General features: G+C 44.7%; 1 protein-coding gene across 1 annotated transcript in view; it reads left to right on the top strand.

The window, feature by feature from the left end:
* Positions 1–19,108, top strand: part of IGF2R (insulin like growth factor 2 receptor) — a 1,933,894-nt gene that overhangs the window by 1,808,884 nt on the left and 105,902 nt on the right. The window lies entirely within an intron of this gene.

Genomic DNA, 19,108 nt, shown 5'->3' on the forward strand with positions numbered 1-19,108 from the left:
CATACAAATAAAGATTGGTCAACACTTTCACTAAGATCATGGCAAAATAAGCACTTATCGCTGCTTGCAGAATTCCATTTGCTTGTAAACCGCCGTAGAGGAAATGTACCTATTCTAAACTGGTGGTACAATTTACGATCACAAGGCTTCGTAATAAGATCCCAGTATCCTTCCATAAAAGTTTCATCCTTCAATTCGAGAAATTCCTTGACAGTGAATGGGAGATGTGAGACGAAAATCTCTTGATTTTAACCACCTCCCAGTATGCCACTCTTAGGGACCCTTTCGAAGGAAATACTGCAACATCTGGATGATCCCATAGATTCTTCTTCCCCATATCAACCAACAGGATCCTTATTGCAGACAACCATGGGATCTTATGTGATCGACTCAAGCCCCTCACTTCCAATAAAGCCGTGGCATACAATGAAAGTTCCGGGGTAGTCCATAAACGCCTCCAAAAAGCAAGTGGTCTATAACGTGCTACATCTGCAAGTGCATGACAGCCAAGATCGAGAAGCAGTGGTAGGAGGGGGAACGATTGTGGCAGACCTATTAACAATCTCAAACTTATTTTCGGCTAAAGAAAGTGGAGATAAGTTACTAAAGCCCCAAATTTCAGCACCATATAATATTGCTGGGCTAATTTTGGTAGTATATATCTTAACAATAGGGGCTATAGGTTTTGTTAAGGACAATCTATGCTCCTTAACCAGGGCGCCGGCCAACTAGGCATACTTTAAAGCTAGCCTTTCAACTTGGGGCTTCCAGCTTAGTTTCTCATTAAATGTAACACCCAAGTAGGTAAAGACATCTGTCTGCTCCAGTAAGGCGCCGTCCATATAAACATTCGCCTTAACTGGTTTTGACCTGTGGAGCACCATAAACTTTGTCTTTCCTACATTAACCACCAGCTCATGTTCGCGGCAGAACACCTCAAAACGAGACAGTGCCAGCTGTAATCCCGGTCTCGTTTTGGAAATAAGCAAGGTGTCGTCCGCGAACATGAGCAGTGGGACTTTCATGCCAGCTAATATTGGCGCATCGGTTGGGTGGCTATCATAGTACTGGACCACCCCGTTTATAAATAAGGAAAACAGGGTGGGAGCCAGCACACACCCCTGACGAACCCCTTTAGTGACCTTGAACCTTTCTGTGATTTCTCCTGGTTTGCCCCAACGAACCCTCCCATAAGTGTGTTCGTGTAATTTAACCAAGATGGCAACCAAACAGTGAGGCATCCCCATTTTCAATAGTGTCCTCCATAATTTCTCCCATGGAACGAGATCGAATGCAGATTTTAAATCCACAAACGCCGCAAAGAGCAAACCCCCCCCCCCCTAGAACCACCTCCTTCCAGTAGATTAACACAAATCTGAAAGCCTGATCAAGAGTCCTTATGTGGGACCGAAACCCCGCCTGTAAAGGTGTTAAGATGTCTCCTTCAGTTATCCATCCCTGGATCCTCCCCAACACTAGTCTCGCCACTATCTTTTGGGCAGCATCGATTAGACTAATGGGTCTATAATTTGCAGGTGCAGAGCGATCTCCCTTCTTATAGATCGGTATGATCTCTGCACCTGACCAGGATGATGGAAGCGGAGCCCCACTAGCTATGGCATTTGCTAGTAGAGTTAAATAAAGAACCCATATGTCTTGATTTTGTTTAAACAAATCTGCGGGGATGCAGTCTGGCCCAGGGGCCTTACCACATGGGACTAGTTTCAACACAGACTCCACCTCTCTGCATGAAAACTTCAAAGGTTCTTCAGATAATGCAAGAGGAGCGATCTCTTCACTACTAATTGATGCCCTAATCTGAGCTTCAAAAAACATTACCCATTGCTCGGGTTCAACATGGTTACATGGTGTTGGATGCTGCTGATTATTCCCCCATTTAAGAAGGTGCCAGAACTGAGTCATGTTTCTCCCATTGCATGCCTGCAACAGGTCCTTCCATCTATCTTCATTCCACTCTCTCTTGGCTTGTCTCTGAGAGGCTTTGTAGTTGGCTCTACACTGTTTAATGTCGCCCTGTGACCTTGACTTGATAGCTGCCACAAGGGCTTTGTACGCCAATCTGCAAGTATTGTTGTACCATGAGCTTGACTTTAGCGGTTGAGTCTTGTTACAAGGGCTATTTTTAATGAAGAACTTTTTCAGGCCCGAAAAGAGATCATTGTGTACACCAAGTAAAATCAAATTTAACTCCTCCTGAGTCTTGCAATCCGAGAGTGACTTCATGGAACCCAAAACCAAGTCCCTGATCTGTTTAATGTTGCTCTCATAATTGGCTACCCATGCCCACCGAACCCTTCTCTGATCATTTGCAATAGTTACAATTTCTTGGATTGTTTCCCCTTCCCTCTGTAAAAGACTACAAAAACGCTTCGCTGTTCGAGGACTTTGATGCTGGTGATTAAAAGTGCTGGGGAGATAAGAGAGCACTTTTTTTTAAGGAACTGCTGACATTGCCGCCTACCTGGGATTGCCGTGGTGAAAGGAGAACGCTCCCGAAGGACTCCAAGTCCCAGGAGCCTGTGCCCGCATCACCTGTGATCAAGGCCCACCCACATCCACTACATAACTCCTCGAGGCACCCGCTATGCGGGTGCCGCTTCGCTGTTCGAGGACTTTGATGCTGGTGATTAAAAGTGCTGGGGAGAAAAGAGTGATGGGGTAGAAGTACCTTCAAGGGATTTTACTAATAGTTTTTTATACTAGTTTGTATATGCAATTCAAGACCCAAAGCAATGGTGGTCTATATCTAAACATAGAAGTTGTTGTTGTTCATTTAAACTTTAACCCCTTCCATGCTGCCGCGATTCTGCTCTTGTGCTGAAGATTTCAGCGCGGGTGCGGTCATGACGGCCCCCAGCCGTCGTCAGCACACGAGCACTGTAGTGCATGACGACTGGGGGCCGTCATCAGCATGCAAGGGGTTAAGCAGTCACACTATGTGATCAAAACAGAAAAAGGCAAAAGCGGGTGTATGTAGAAAAATGCATATATTATTAATCAAATAGGGTACTCAAAAGGTATGTCAACAATGTTACAAGAAGTACATAATTCAGAAATAAAACAACTTCATTGTAGCAATTGTGTGCGCTTTTCTTCTTTGTTATGACAGATACAGAAAATTGAAAGAAAAAGCGTAAGTCGACGTTTCAGTCTCTAGAAATTGATTGCCAAGACCATCTTCAGGACAAAACGAAGATATACAGGAAGACCCCTGGAATAACATAGAGTAGAAATTAATACTTTTTCTATCTCATATTAAAAACAATTATACACTATTTACATTTATTCAAAATCATAATGCCCGAACAACACCATCATAATAAAGTGTTCTAAGAACCAAAATGCTACCTAATTTTGCATTTTGCATATTGTCAAACCCTAAAGGTTTGACAACCCTATGTGAAATAGTCAATTCTCATATACAGTGCCACAAATCACATTTAGGGCTTTGTTACTCTTCAAACAAATCTCACATTGATATCTCTTATCTCCACTGTTCTAGTTTATTAACAGATAGTATTAATACCTTTTACAATGTGAAGAGTGCTGAATATTTGTAGCAATCTTGTAATGATGCTTGTAACTGATCCAAAAATGATTTCCAAATGGTCATAAATATATTAGGCCTAGGAGAGTAAACAAATTTCCGTAAACGTTCAATTAATGCAACCCTTGAAGAAAAATCGAAGACACTCAATTTGGATCTTACTTATAACACGAGTGGGCTACTGAACATTAAAAGAAAAATAGCCTAGCTCATGGCTATGATAACTGTGAATTGTAACATATTCAACTGTAAGCTTTTTAATCACCTTGAATAGTCTTGAGGCAGTATTAAGTTGTATGAAGCTGGCTGTCCTCGAACGTTTTGGATAAACAAAATATCTATTGAAAAGAACAAATTACAGAAATCTATTTTATCACTTTACTGATGAGAGAGCATGAGACAAAGAACGGTCAAGGCGCGCAACATATAATTACCAAAAAGATGCAAACGCCCAATGAATTGAATTTAATTTTAGCGACCCTGTTCATCTTATTTGTCACTGATATTTTCAATGGTCTATACACTCAATGGAATAAGTTAGACGCTAAGTCGATGTTTTTTGAAAAATTGTTGACATTACACACGTATGAACGGCAAGTTAATTTGACCTATAGGGATTGCACACAGCATACAACGTTTTAGGCTTTGTTTACAAAGGCAACTAAACACCTTCTATTGTGGTTGAAGGAAAATCGAGGAACAGCCGATATAAACAGCGTTTCAATACTAAGCATGAAAAATCGGTAAAGCAAATTCACCTGAGTTTGTGAAAGTTGCTCGCCGCGTTTGGCGTCAGTGTTGTCAAAGATCTCTGTTCCTAATTAAATTCAAGGAAACTGGTTTTAATTACGCGATCAGTCTACAAGTATATTTAAAAGTGAAGACTAAGGATGCAGCATAAACATACCTCGCTTAGTCGAGTTTTTTCGGTCGTGACCTCCGCAAAAAACAAAGTTGCAAGTGATCGCGGACGTTTAGTTCTCCGATTATATTGGAGACGGAGCGCGAAAGGGGACTATCGCACATCGTGGCCGCTATCTTAGGTGTAGTGCGTAATGGCTTTCTATACTAATTAAGAAAGCGGCCATTATTAAGTGGAGTATGATGTCTAGAGAACATATGGATCTAATGATTTATTTAATGTTGTAATGACTTATCTTTTTTGATATCAGTATATGAATAATTCTATAAAAATAGAAGATAAGAAAATAGGTCACTGATTAGCGTAATTTACCAAAATATGGAAAGTGAACTAACCATTGATTCTGTCGGACACCCTATGTTTACATGAAGGAGTTATTTTTTATATATATACATAGAAAAAGGTGAAGAAGACCTATTCTTAGCAGTTAAAATCGGATATGTATCTTATAGGATTAAGTGTGTTCAATTAAATGGGAAATGCATTATTGAATGGGTGTTAGATATCAGGAATCAAAGAACCGTATCTGACCCATATGGCAATGGTAATGATTCAAAATTCAAATATGTGTCATACAAACATACATATAGTGTGAGTTACAGTGAAACCCAAATTATGATGAATGAAACGGCTGACCAGACCTCACAGTTACATAATCCTGGTCCCTCAAAGATGAAATCTTCGCAAATGTTTGACAAACCTTTATCAGGTAAACAATTATATTGAATGAATTAAAATAAAATAAAAAAATTGAGGGTATGAAATCTTGAAGTAATCATGACGATTGTAATCTCATATAAATAGTACATTCGGCACTAAGTACATCAATCAGACAATCATTAATTAATCTTGGTTCTAGAGTGTAAATCACATTGGTATTTAACAAATGTATAAGAGCAATGATATCAAAGGAATTGAAATACATTCACAAAGATACAATTACTGCACCATGAAATTTTCGGAGCAGTTAACATCTCATTGAAACAATGGATTCTATATTGCGTACATCCATCAGTTAATAGACAATAGTAAGGGATAAGGTTTATCTCACTAGTGGATATAGTATGAAAATACAAAACCATGTGATGCATATTCTAAAGAAAATATTAATGCAACCATATAAAGCCGTAAAACACTTATAGACAGGCTAGAGCATGACAGGAGGAGTGTGGCTCACTGATTAGAGTGGCAGACCCTGATGCAGAGGTCTGGCCCGGGACCAGGGTTCAATTCCCGACGCGGCAGGGTCCTGAGCGCAAAAATGTCCACGGACTTGATAATTCTCGCCTCGGTGCCTATTCTAATCATGGGGTCCCACGCTGCAACTCTGGGCAATAGTTGCTTAATCTCCACTACGGCGGCCCACCCGCTGCGGGATGCCTGGCTTTCACCCTGGGGATACCCAGTAGGGGTTATCTCACAGGGAAAAACCAGGACGGGTTCCCAAGGCAAGCTCCTTGATTCCTTCGGGTGATACGTGCGCTATATAAGTCGCAATACATACATACATTCTGTTGCAGTGTTGAGGCCCCTTTCTATGGTGTCTGCAATGCAGATAAGTTTGCCTTCCCTCATTGTGAGGATTCTGTCCACATTGTTTTGTCTCTTAGTTGGTTTAATGATGTCAATCACCCACCAGATCATTTGGTCACAGGTGCGACCTAGACGGTGAAAATGTTCAACAAGTGGAGCATTTTCTTTTTTGCATCTGATGCGTGATTGGTGTTGCAAAATGTGTTTTTTTACTGGCTGGATAGTTTTTCCAATATAATGCAAGCTGCACGGACATTTTATGCAATAAACCACATTAGTGGTATTACAATTGGAAAATGACTTAAGCGTAAACGTGGCATCATTGATTTTACAGGTCTTACCTGTTTCAGTTGTGTTACATGCAAAACATGTATTGCATTTGAAATGTCCTGTTATGAGAGCCAGTTGTCTCATGTTATTAACTGTATTCTTTTCGGTCTTATTTTCATAAGCATGGACTAAACATTCCTGAAGATTTGTTCCTCTTTTGAATGCAAACATAGGTTTTCGTAAAAACTCTGGTATCCCTTTCAATAGGTTCCATTGTTTAAGTACAATTTTTTTGATTGCGTTGGTGTGAGTGCCAAAAGTAGATACGTATATCAAATTCTCTTTCTTTGGCAGATCTTTTACCATTAGGAGGGCCTCGCGATTATTATACCACGCCCGCTTCATGGACTTTTTAAGCAGTTTAGCAGGGTAACCTCTGTACTTAAACAATGGAACCTATTGAAAGGGATACCGGAGTTTTTACCAAAACCCATGTTTGCATTAAAAAAAAAGGAACAAATCTTCAGGATCGTTTAGTCCATGCTTATGAAAAAAAGACTGAAAAGAATACAGTTAATAACATGAGACAATTGGCTCCCATAACAGGACATTTCAAATGCAATAAATGTTTTGCATGTAACACAACTGAAACAGTTAAGACCTGTAAAATCAATGATGCCACGTTTACGCTCAAGTCATTTTCCAATTGCAATACCACTAATTTGGTTTATTGCATAAAATGTCCGTGCAGCTTGCATTATATTGGAAAAACTATCCATCCAGTAAAAAAAACCATTTTGCAACACCAATCACGCATCAGATGTAAAAAAGAAAATGCTCCACTTGTTGAACATTTTCACCGTATGGGTCACACCTGTGACCAAATGATCTGGTGGGTGATTGACGTCATTAAACCAACTAAGGGACAAAACAATGTGGACAGAATCCTCACAATGAGGGAAGGCAAACTTATCTGCATTGCAGACACCATAGAAAGGGGCTTCAACACTGCAACAGAATGGCATGCTCTAGCCTGTCTATAAGTGTTTTACGGCTTTATATGGTTGCATTACTATTTTCTTTAGAATATGCATCACATGGTTTTGTATTTCCATACTATATCCACTAGTGAGAACAAACCTTAACCCTTACTATTGTCTATTAACTGATGGATGTACGCAATATAGAATCCATTATTTCAATGAGATGTTAACTGCTCCGAAAATTTCATGCTGTAGTAATTGTATCTTTGTGAATGTATTTCAATTCCTTTGATATCATTGCTCTTCTACATTTGTTGAATACCAATGTGATATATACTCTAGAACCAAGATTAATTAAAGATTGACTGATTGATATACTTAGTGCCGAATGTACTATTTATATGAGATTACAATCGTCATGATTACTTCAAGATTTCATACCCTCAATTTTTTTATTTTATTTTAATTCATTCAATATAATTGTTTACCTGATGAAATCTTCGCAAATGTTTGACAAACCTTTATCTTTGAGGGACCAGGATTATGTAACTGTGATGTCTGGTCAGCCGTTTCATTCATCATACTTTGGGTTTCACTGTAACTCACACTATATGTATGTTTGTATGACACATATTTGAATTTTGAATCATTACATTGCCATATGGGTCAGATACGGTTCTTTGATTCCTGATATCTAACACCACATTCAATAATGCATTTCCCATTTAATCGAACACACTCAATCCTATAAGATACATATCCGATTTTAACTGCTAAGAATAGGTCTTCTTCACCTTTTTGTATGTGTATATATATAAAAATTAACTCCTTCATGTAAACATAGGGTGTCCGACAGAATCAATGGTTAGTTCACTTTCCATATTTTGGTAAATTACGCTAATCAGTGACTTATTTTCTTATCTTCCATTTTTATAGAATTATTCATATACTGATATCAAAAAAGATAAGTCATTACAACATTAAATAAATCATTAGATCCATATGTTCTCTAGACATCATACTCCACTTAATAATGGTCGCTTTCTTAATTAGTATAGAAAGCCAATATGCACTACACCTAAGATGGCCGCCACGATGTGCGATAGTCCCCTTTCGCGCTCCAAACTCCAATATAATCGGAGAACTAAACATCCACGATCACTTGCAACTTTGTTTTGCGGAGATCACGACCGAAAAAACTCGACTAAGCGAGGTATGTTTATGCTTCATCCTTAGTCTTCACTTTTAAATACACTTGTAGACTGATCGCGTAATTAAAACCAGTTTCCTTGAATTTTATTAGGAACAGAGATCTTTGACAACACTGACTCCAAACGCGGGGAGCAACTTTCACAAACCCAGGTGAATTTGCTTTAATGATTTTTCATGCTTAGTATTGAAACGCTGTTTATATCGGCTGTTCCTTGATTTTCCTTCAACCACAATAGAAGGTGTTTAGTTGCCTTTGTAAACGAATCCTAAAACGTTGTATGCTGTGTGCAATCCCTATAGGTCGTGTGTAATGTCAACAATTTTTAAAAAAACATAGACTTAGCGTCTAACTTTTCCATTGGGTGTATAGACCATTGAAAATATCAGTGACAAATAAGATGAACAGGGTCGCTAGAATTAAATTCAATTAATTGGGCTTTTGCATCTTTTTGGTAATTATATGTTGCGCGCCTTGACCGTTCTTTGTATCATGCTCTCTCATCAGTAAAGTGATAAAATAGATTTCTGTAATTTGTTCTTTTCAATAGATATTTTGTTTATCCAAAACGTTCGAGGACAGCCAGCTTCATACAACTTAATACTGCCTCAAGACTATTCAAGGTGATTAAAAAGCTTACTGTTGAATATGTTACAATTCACAGTTATCATAGCCATGCGCTAGGCTATTCTTCTTTTAATGTTAAGTAGCCCACTCGTGTTATAAGTAAGATCCAAATTGAGTGTCTTCGATTTTTCTTTAAGGGTTGCATTAATTGAATGTTTACGGAACATTTTTTACTCTCCTAGGGCTAATATATTTATGACCATTCGGAAAACGTTTTTTGGATCAGTTACAAGCATCATTACAAGATTGCTACAAATAATCAGCACTCTTCACATTGTAAAAGGTATTAATACTATCTGTTAATGAACTATAACAGTAGAGATAAGAGATATCAATGTGAGATTTGTTTGAAGAGTAACAAAGCCCTAAATGTGATTTGTGGCACTGTATATGAGAATGGACTATTTCACATTGGGTTTGACAAAATGCAAAATTAGGTCGCATTTTGGTTCTTGGAACACTTTATGATGCTGTTGTTTGGGTGTTATGATTTTGAATAAATGTAAATAGTGTATAATTGTTTTTAATATGAGATAGAAAAAGTAGTAATTTCTACTCTGTTATTCCAGGGGTCTTCCTGTATATCTTCGTTTTGTCCTGAAGATGGTCTCGGCAATCAATTTCTAGAGACCGAAACGTCGACTTACGCTTTTTCTTTCAATTTTCTGTAGCTGTCATAACAAAGAAGAAAAGCGCACAAAATTGCTACAAAGAAGTTGTTTTATTTCTGAATTATGTACTTCTTGTAACATTGTTGACATACCTTTTGAGTACCCTATTTGATTAATAATATATGCATTTTTCTACATACACCCGCTTTTGCCTTTTTCTGTTTTGATCACATAGTGTGACTGCTTAAAGTTTAAATGAACAACAACGACTTCTTTGTTTAGATATAGACCACCATTGATTGGGGTCTTGAATTGCATGTACAAACTAGTATAAAAAACTATTAGTAAAATCCCTTGAAGGTACTTCTACCCTATCACTCGCTTGCCCGAACCCTCAAGGGTATATAGGGTTGCCCACTTATTATATATTGGGGAGATAAGAGAGCGTTTTTTTTTTGTTGAGGAACTGCTGACATTGCCGCCTACCTGGGATTGCCGTGGTAAAAGGAGAACGCTCCCGAAGGACTCCAAGTCCCAGGAGCCTGTGCCCGAGGCCCGCCCATAGCCACTACATAACTCCTTGCGGCACCCGCTACGCAGAACGCGTGCGGGCGCGCGCCGGGAGAAGCCCGGGACAAGGGCGGGCGCGGTGGAGGCTGGGCCGGGCCATCCCCCTAACGTGCTGTTACCAAAGTGAGACTTTCATTTATTGCTTATGCATTATTGTTTGTACTTTGATCTGGATACAGTTGTTTTGCTGTTGTTACTAGTTTCTAGGCCTTTTTTACAAAGATAAAGTCATTTAAACAGCCAGGGAAATGGCGCGACGATCAGGGAAAGGGAGGAAAGCAGCACAAGGCTCTATTTAGGGGACCATCACAGGGACTTTCGACCAGTTCATAATTAGAGCTGCGGTAGTTTTAGAGCATGAAATAGCCCTAACTGAAAGGAGATTATCATTAGAACCTTTATATTCTAAGCGTTCATTACTGGGCACTATTATGTCAGCTAAAACACCGGAACAGCCATGCGCCCAGACATCTAATGGTGACAGACTTTCGGGGGTGAGTATAGGGTCCGCCGTGCCTATTGTGTGTACCTCGGTCAATAGCACACTAGAAAGCACTCTATCAGTAGAAAATAGACCCACAGAAGTGAGCACTCCCAATGCCTCTATTGATTTACGATGTAAAAAACGAGCAACAGGTCTAGCACCAATTGGTAAAAGAAAGCTTGGGGGAGGAACGCAAAAGGGTAGATGCCCGAAAGTAATTAAAATAACCAACAAAGAGGGGAATTTGACAACATCAACCCAATCATTACCAAATAGTGAACTCCCACGACTGTCCACTAGAACTCCAAATATTCCTACCTTACAGCCGTCTCAGCGACTCTTTAACATCGCAAATACCTGAAGGCTTTATAGAACAAGAGGAGCAGCTAATAAAGTCTTTAATGCTACCTTTACTTGAAAGAGTGAAAGTAATATATGAGAATTTAGGGAAGTTAGAACGGGTTTAAACAGCTATCTCGTATACATTGGAAACTTGCTGCTAGTATACAGAACTTAGGCTCTGCATCACACACTAGAATAGCTCATGAGACCATTAACATTACACTAGATCAACCCCCTTTAATATCAAATACAGTGAATGGGTTACAAAAAGCAAACTGTAATGTGAACAGGAAGGCGGGAGAAAGGATTAATCCAACCTCTAGGGCAGGAGCAAAAGAGACTGGGGAGGGTGGGGGGCGGGGGGAATTGCAGCACCGGTGCCGGTTGAAGAAATAACTAACATTGAACAGGGAAGTATAAGTGCTGAGAATCAAAAAATTAAGCACCCACGCATCGACTTACCGCCCGAATCAGCCCCTTATACAATGATACTGACAGGGGTTCCTGAGATCCACAATGGTAAAGCAGAAAGCCACAGCGAATTGAAAAATAAGGTTACTTTTTGGCTTAATAACAATAGACCACTCCCGGTCAACATTCACGCGGAAATCCTATTTGTTCGAAGGGTGAGTTGGTTGGGCCATAGAACGAAGAAGCTAAGAGGAGACTGCATCATTGTGAATTTTAGAGACACAAGGGTGGTAAGGTATATCTGTGATTGGCAAGGCCACAGAGGTGATGGTGGTATTCAAAGCCTTGATTTGAGCTACTTTTACCCATGCTTTGGTCTCGGCCCTCCCTTTGCTCCGTTAAATGTGAGAGAAGTCCAGCAAAGGGGACCAATCCATGCACATAGAAATGAGTTCCGCATTCCCTTGTTTAACCGTTTTGATACGCTCCAAGGATTGGAGGGGGTGGACTGACTGGGGCTTAGTCATCATAGTGTCAACCCGGTTCCCCCTGCTGAAAATGAAAGCCTGAATCAGGGAGAGGCTGTTAAAGGAGTTCGAAATAGTTGGGTGGAACAAGCAACAGGCTCAGGGGTAATTGATAAGGAATGTGCAGGTATTACGGCCAATAGTGGTAATGATGTTAATATGCTGACTGTAGATGAAGCAGGCATTTGTGGACCCATTAACATGGTTTACGCCACAAATATAAAGGGAACATGATCAATAATATTTTGGAACATCGCGGGCCAAAAATCAAAAATGTTAAACAGCAATTGGGTAAATCTGATCGATGAACATGATATAGTAAGCCTACAGGAAACATGGTTGGCAGAGGCTTTACATCTGTGTGGCTTCAAGATCTTTCACTCACCGGCAATTAGCTCAATACATGGTAGGGCTAAAGGGGGACAATGCACCTATGTGTCGAACCTGCTTAAGTGCCGCAAGATTAAGATGGTTTTTAAAAACAGGTACTATCACATAATTAGGATAGTTATTGATTCAGAGCTTCATATGATTGTCGTTAACTTTTACAATAATGTATTGGTGGAAGCCTGGAACAAAGATTGAAAAACCTGGGCAAAGACATTAAATGTTTGCTGGAAGGAAGAGTAAAATCAGTCTGTGTCATTTGGGGCGGGAATTTTAATTGCTCCTTGTGTAAACGTGGGGAAAAGGGTACCTGTGGCATAATGCTGGATAAGCTGACCAGCTTAAGTAATTTTGAACCTACCACCTGTGGGGATCACCTAAATGAGATAATCTTTACTTGTGATCTGGGGTTTGCGAATAGAATTTGCCGCAGTGATGTCCCATTCCGCCCAACGTTTAATGGCAGAGGAGCATATACCACTATAGATTTTGTATTGATTTCGGCCAGATATGGCGGGGAGGACCAAGAGTTTAAAACTCTTGATAATCCTCTAAGTGACCATTTCCCCTTAACCCCTTCCATGCTCATGACAAGGTCAGCTCGTCATGCAGTGCACTGCTCCTGTGCTGATGACGAGCTGACCTTGTCATGAACAATGGGAATCAAGAGTTTGCAGCACAGGGGGGGGAATTGCCTTAGCACCAATGTGGTTAAGCCTGGAGATAACAAAACTAGGTAGAGATTGGCCCAAGACACGTGCCCCAATTGAGCATGAACGGAATATTGATCTGAGTCGGCAGAATGGTTACACCCTAAAATGGAGCAAAGTGGTACCCGAAGAGTTTTTGATCAAAATTTTAAAGACATGTAATTTTAGTATTGAAGCTTGTCTTGAGGAAAATGCGGATGATCTGATAGTAATTACAAATTTTAAGATTATTGCCGAACACATTAAAAATAGTCTTTGGGTAGAGATAAAAAATGTCAAGGAGAACCAATTGAGCTGGTTTGATACATCCTGCACTAAGAGTTATACCAAACTTAAGCTCGCCTTAAATGCATCTACAAGAGATATTGACTTAATAAAGGTGTTAAGGAAGAACTACAAGAAAACTCTGAGGAAGTGGAAAGATACCATTAAAAAGGAAGCATGGGACGCATTGTGTGAGGCGTCCCAGTCCAAAGACTCAGCGGCTTTTTGGAAAGTAGTAAATGCGCCTCTTTGTACTGATAAAACAAAGGCCAAAGTAGAAATAGCCATTTCTGATAATGAGTGGGTTAAACATTATCAAGAACTGTATTGTGCTAAGAGCGACTTGGACCAAGCACCAATTGAGGAAGCTGTAAGGATAGAAACAGCACAGACTAGCACTAAATTGGAATTGGGTATTGCTCTGAACGAAGTAATCGTGAGCATAAAAGAAAGCGCAGGAGGAAAAGCTCCAGGCCCTGATGGCGTTCCAGTTGATCCTGCTCAAATGGCTTGTTACCCTCATGGTGTGAGTCAATAATTGTTCCAATATACAAAAAGGGCGACAGATCGAGTTGTCAATGCTATCGCCCTATTTCACTTCTTGACTCTACCATTAAGATTTTTGGCCGAATAATTTTAAACAGACTGCAATCTTGGGCTGACGAACATTCCATAATTAGCGACCTTCAGTATGGCTTTAGGAAAGGCCTGGGCACCATCGACCAATGTCTTAATCTGCATTTACTTTTAAAATAATACGCTAAAGCGAAGGGTGGTAGCATGTTTTTAACATTTATTGAGTTAACGTCAGCTTTTGACTGCGTCACCCATTCTAAATTATGGCTGGTTCTTCAGAACCTAGGGGTACAGAAAAATATAATCAATTTTCTCAGGGAACTTTATGCCAGGGCTACTGCCCGAGTCAGGTACGGGGAAAATGGAGAGTGCACTGATCCCTTTACTATCGCAAGAGGAGTGCGGCAAGGCTGCGTCCTCGCTCCTTTTCTTTTTACAACTTATATTAATGACCTTGAAAGAATACTGTTAGAGGGGTGTAGGGACATGTCGCTTGTCGGCAAAAGGTCTGTCCCGGCGCTCCTATACGCTGACGATGCAGTTTTGATGGCCAGGACACCGCTGGCCATGCAAACAATGGTTAATACTTTTACAGACTTCATGAACAACTTAGACCTGAAAACCAACTGTACTAAAACCTTTAGCATGACTTATGGCCCTGGGCAACACAAAAAGGAAAAAACAATATATGTCGGCTCAAGACCTCTTGAGCACACCCCCACCGTTCCATATCTTGGCCTACTATTTGACCTAACAGGTCGATGGAATGATGCAATACAAACTAGGAGATTAATGTTTTGTAAATCTATAATGGCTTTGAAAACTTTTAGTAGAAGGATGGGCAAAAAAACAATTGAGGAGCTTTTAACTGTTTATAAAGCGACTTGTGTGGCAGTTGCCACATATGGCGCAGGATTATGGGGGCATGTAAATGTGAAACCACTACAGGTGGTGGAGAATACCTTCTTGAAATCCCTCTTAGCAGTTCCAGATAGTGTATCAACTTATGTCTACCATGCGGAGCTAGGGGAACCCTATTTAGAAGATATCATCTGAAAGAGACACGTTAGTATTAGATTCCTTACCTTAGAATATCCCCAGGCGTCAGACTGGATCCGGAAATTTTTGCGTAGCAGTACCCTTGCGCGTCGGTAGGCGTCGTCTGCGGCTCCGCGTCCGTCGTGGGCGCCGTGATGACGTCGTCGGAGTACTTAGACGCCGCCTCCGCGTGCTGACGTCAGTTCTTCTTTTTTCCGCGCCAGCAAGCGCAGATCTGGGAAAAGCAGTAACCCTAGTCATTTTTTGACTAACTTTTTTATCTCTTTTGATTGTTCTCGAAGTCTATCGACTCCGACAGTGCCGTAGGGATGCCCGGGTTTAAGCACTGCGATGATTGCGACCGCCTGATGTCGGTCACGGATCCTCACCGCGTGTGTTTATCTTGTCTCGGCGTCGACCACGACGACAAGGCCTGCTCCGACTGCCGGGCTCTCTCTTCGAAGGCCAGACGGGAGCGGTCCCGCAGGCGGCTCGAACTTCGGCAGTCGGCTCGCGCCGCGAGAGGTCCCGATCCCATGGGAGTTCGAGGGACAGGTCGCGGGCTAGGAGCCACCACAGTTCAGAGGGTAGGCCGCACTCCTCCGGGTCAAAGTCGTCGTCGGGTAAGCGGCACAAAAAGTCCAAGCGGCATCATCGCTCCTCGGACTCCCCCCGACGCTCGCGTGATGCGGCCGGGGGTTCCTGTGACACCACCCACGCGGCTCCGACTGAGTCGCGGTCGCCGCGTCCAGCCCCATACCCTACGGTCCCTGGGCTCAACGCGACGCCGGAGGAGATCGAGCGCTTCCTCATGGCCATGAGGAAACTCTCTCCTCCGACGGGCTCCGCGGCGCCTTCGGGCCCAGCGGATCCGTCTGGGACCCCTAGCGGGTCGGCTGGATCTGCCCCGACGCCGTCGGGTGCTTCGGCCCCGGCGCCGCCGACGCCTTCGGGCCCGGCGCCGCAGGTTCCCGTTATCCCGACACCGCCGGCGCCGAGGGGTTCACTTGTTCCAGGGCTGCCGGCGCCTTCGGGCCCGGCGCCGCTGGACCTCGTTCGGGTTCGTCGCCGGTGGACCTTACGACCTCCCCAGCGTCGGACCCTCAGGTGTCGCCTCCAGCGCTGTCCTCGGGCGGTGCCGTCCCCGGTTCCACCTTCGTTCCTGTTCCGGCGCCTGGACGGCCCCGATGAGCGCCGCTACAGACGTCGTTTGGGGAGTTTCACTTCTATGAACAGGCCCCATTAGCTGAGAACCCTGAGTTTCAGGAGATGGGTGATGAAGAGGACTGGGAGGGGTCTGAGGGCCCTCTGACCAGGGAGTGTCAGTCTCATGAGGACTGGACAGGAGACCTTGGGGAGGCCAGTGGCCTGGACACCTCTCCAGACACTGGTTTTGTCTCCCCTCCTACTGTGGCTTCGGAGGAGGGGGCAACATATAGTGTGGTGCTGATGAGGGCTGCCAAGGCCTTGGCATTGAGCTCCCCGTCGCGTCCGTGAGGACTACCTCCTCACTGAGGTCCTTAAACCGCAGTCAAGCTCGGCCGAGCCTCTGCTGCCCTTTAATGAGGCCTTGACCGACGTTCTTCTGGGCACTTGGTCCAAGCCCGCTACGGGTTCGCCCGTAGATAGGAACGTGGCCAGACGCCACCGCCCAGCCCCGGGCGACCCATGTTTCCTGTCCTCCCACCCTACCCCCGAGAGCCTGGTCATCCAGGCCTCCAATTCCCAGACCGCATTCCCGTTGGCCCCGCCGGACAGGGAATCCAAGCGGTATGACCAGTATGGGAAGAAGATCTTCTTATCCCTTAGTCTAGGCCTGCGGTCTTCCAACACCGCCTGCCTCTTGGGACGTTACACCCACTCTGTGTGGGATAAGGTCGCGGAAGTGCTGCCAGAGTGTCCGTTGGAGGTGCGGGCCAAACTCGGCCAAGCCCTTGTGGAGGGCCAGGATGCAGCCAAGTATTCTATCAGGTGTGGGCTGGATACCACCGACTCGCTAGGTAGAGCGATGGCAACGACGGTGGCGGTCAGACGCCACGCCTGGCTGAGGTCCGCCAACTACTCGGCAGATGTCCAGAGCACACTCATGGACATGCCGTTCGATGGCCGTCGCCTCTTTGGCGACAAGGCAGACCATGCGCTTGAGCGCTTTAAGGACTCCAGGGCTACGGCCAAGTCCTTGGGCCTCTCGGGCCAGCGCCAGCAATCGGCTGCCTTTCACTCCTTTCATGGCCACGGAAGGGGTGCGCCCACACGTGCCGCCAGCCACGCTCCGCAGGGCAATACCCAACGCGGTGGCGGCCGTGGGAACCGCCGTCCGGGCGGTCGGGGGCAGCGGCGAGGTCAGTCCACACCTTCCCCCGCAGCGTCCGCCTCTAAACCCTCCTAGTCCGTGCTTTCAGGCCCATGTGACGCCAGTGAGGGGCAGGGTTCGCCATCACCACCTCCACTGGCGCACTGTCACGTCGGACAGGTGGGTGCTGCAAATCGTCCGAAGGGGCTACTCCCTTCCCTTCAAGGCGACTCCTCCAGCCATGCCACCGCAGAACCACCGTGTGTCGGGGGATCATTAGCGACTTCTGCAGGAGGAAGTTATGACCCTCTTGGCCAAGGGGGCCATCGAGCGCGTTCCTGGGCCAGAAGTAGGGTGTGGTTGCTACTCCCACTACTTTCTGGTACCCAAGAAGGGCAAAGGGGGCCTACGCCCTATCTTGGACCTAAGGAACGTCAACGGCTTCCTCCGGAAGGAGAAGTTCAAGTTGCTGACACTGGCTCAGGTCCTGGCTGCCCTGGACCCCGGAGACTGGATGGTAGCGTTTGACTTGCAGGACGCTTACTTTCATATCCCCGTCCTGCCTGCCCACCGGCGCTACCTGCGGTTCATGGTTGGCCACGAGCACTTTCAATTTACCGTGCTCCCCTTCGGCCTTACCAGCGCCCCACGGGTGTTCACAAAGGTGATGGCGGTGGTCGCAGCTCATCTGCGCAGGTTAGGGGTTTCAGTCTTCCCCTACCTCGACGACTGGTTGTTGAAGGCGGGCTCGCCCCAGACAGTCGTCAGCCACCTCCAGACGACGGCAGACCTCCTGCACCAGCTGGGGTTCTCCATCAATGTGCCGAAGTCACACCTGTGCCCCTCTCAGAAGCTCCTCTTCATCGGAGCGGTTCTAGACTCGGCGCGGTTTCGGGTTTATCCGCCCGAACAGCGGATCCGGGATATTCAGGCTCTGATTCCCATCTTTCAGCCGTTATCCCGGGTTTCGGTCCGGTTGGCGCTGCGGCTTCTGGGCTGATGGCCTCCTGCATCCTACTGGTGCATCACGCCAGGTGGCGGATGCGGGCTCTGCAGTGGGACCTGAAGTTTCAGTGGGCCCAGCATCAGGGCAACCTATCCAACCACGTCCTGATCTCGGAGGGCACTGCGAGACAGCTGCAGTGGTGGCTTACGGACCGCGATTGGGTCAGCGGCAGATCCCTCTCCCTCCCCCAACCGGAGCACTTAGTTGTGACGGACGCGTCCCTCCAGGGCTGGGGAGGCCACATGGGAGAGGCGGAGATCAGAGGCCTCTGGTCTCCGGCGGAGACCCGGCTCCACATCAACCTGTTGGAGCTCAGGGCGATCCGTCTGGCACTGAAGGCATTCCTCCCCTCTGTCCGGGGGAGTGTAGTGCAGGTGTTCCCGGACAACACCACCGCCATGTGGTACTGCAACAAACAAGGCGGGGTGGGGTCGTGGATCCTTTGTCAAGAGGCTCTTCGCCTTTGGCAATGGCTGGAACGCCAGGGCGTGACCCTTGTGGCTCAACACCTGGCGGGTTCTCTGAACGCCAGGGCGGACGAGCTCAGCCGTCGGTGCATGATGGATCACGAATGGCGTCTGAACTCGGACGTGGCGTAAGGCCTCTTTCAGCGATGGGGAGAGCCTTGGTTAGATCTATTCGCCACTGAAGAGAACGCGCAATGTCATCAGTTCTGCTCGTTGGAATTTCCAAGGCGGCACTCGCTCGGAGACGCTTTTCGTCGCGAGTGGAGTTGCGGTCTGTTGTACGCCTTTCCGCCTATACCACTTTTGCCC

This window comes from Lissotriton helveticus, chromosome 6 (genome assembly GCF_964261635.1).
Source record: "Lissotriton helveticus chromosome 6, aLisHel1.1, whole genome shotgun sequence".
Classification (NCBI taxonomy): Eukaryota; Metazoa; Chordata; class Amphibia; order Caudata; family Salamandridae; genus Lissotriton; species Lissotriton helveticus.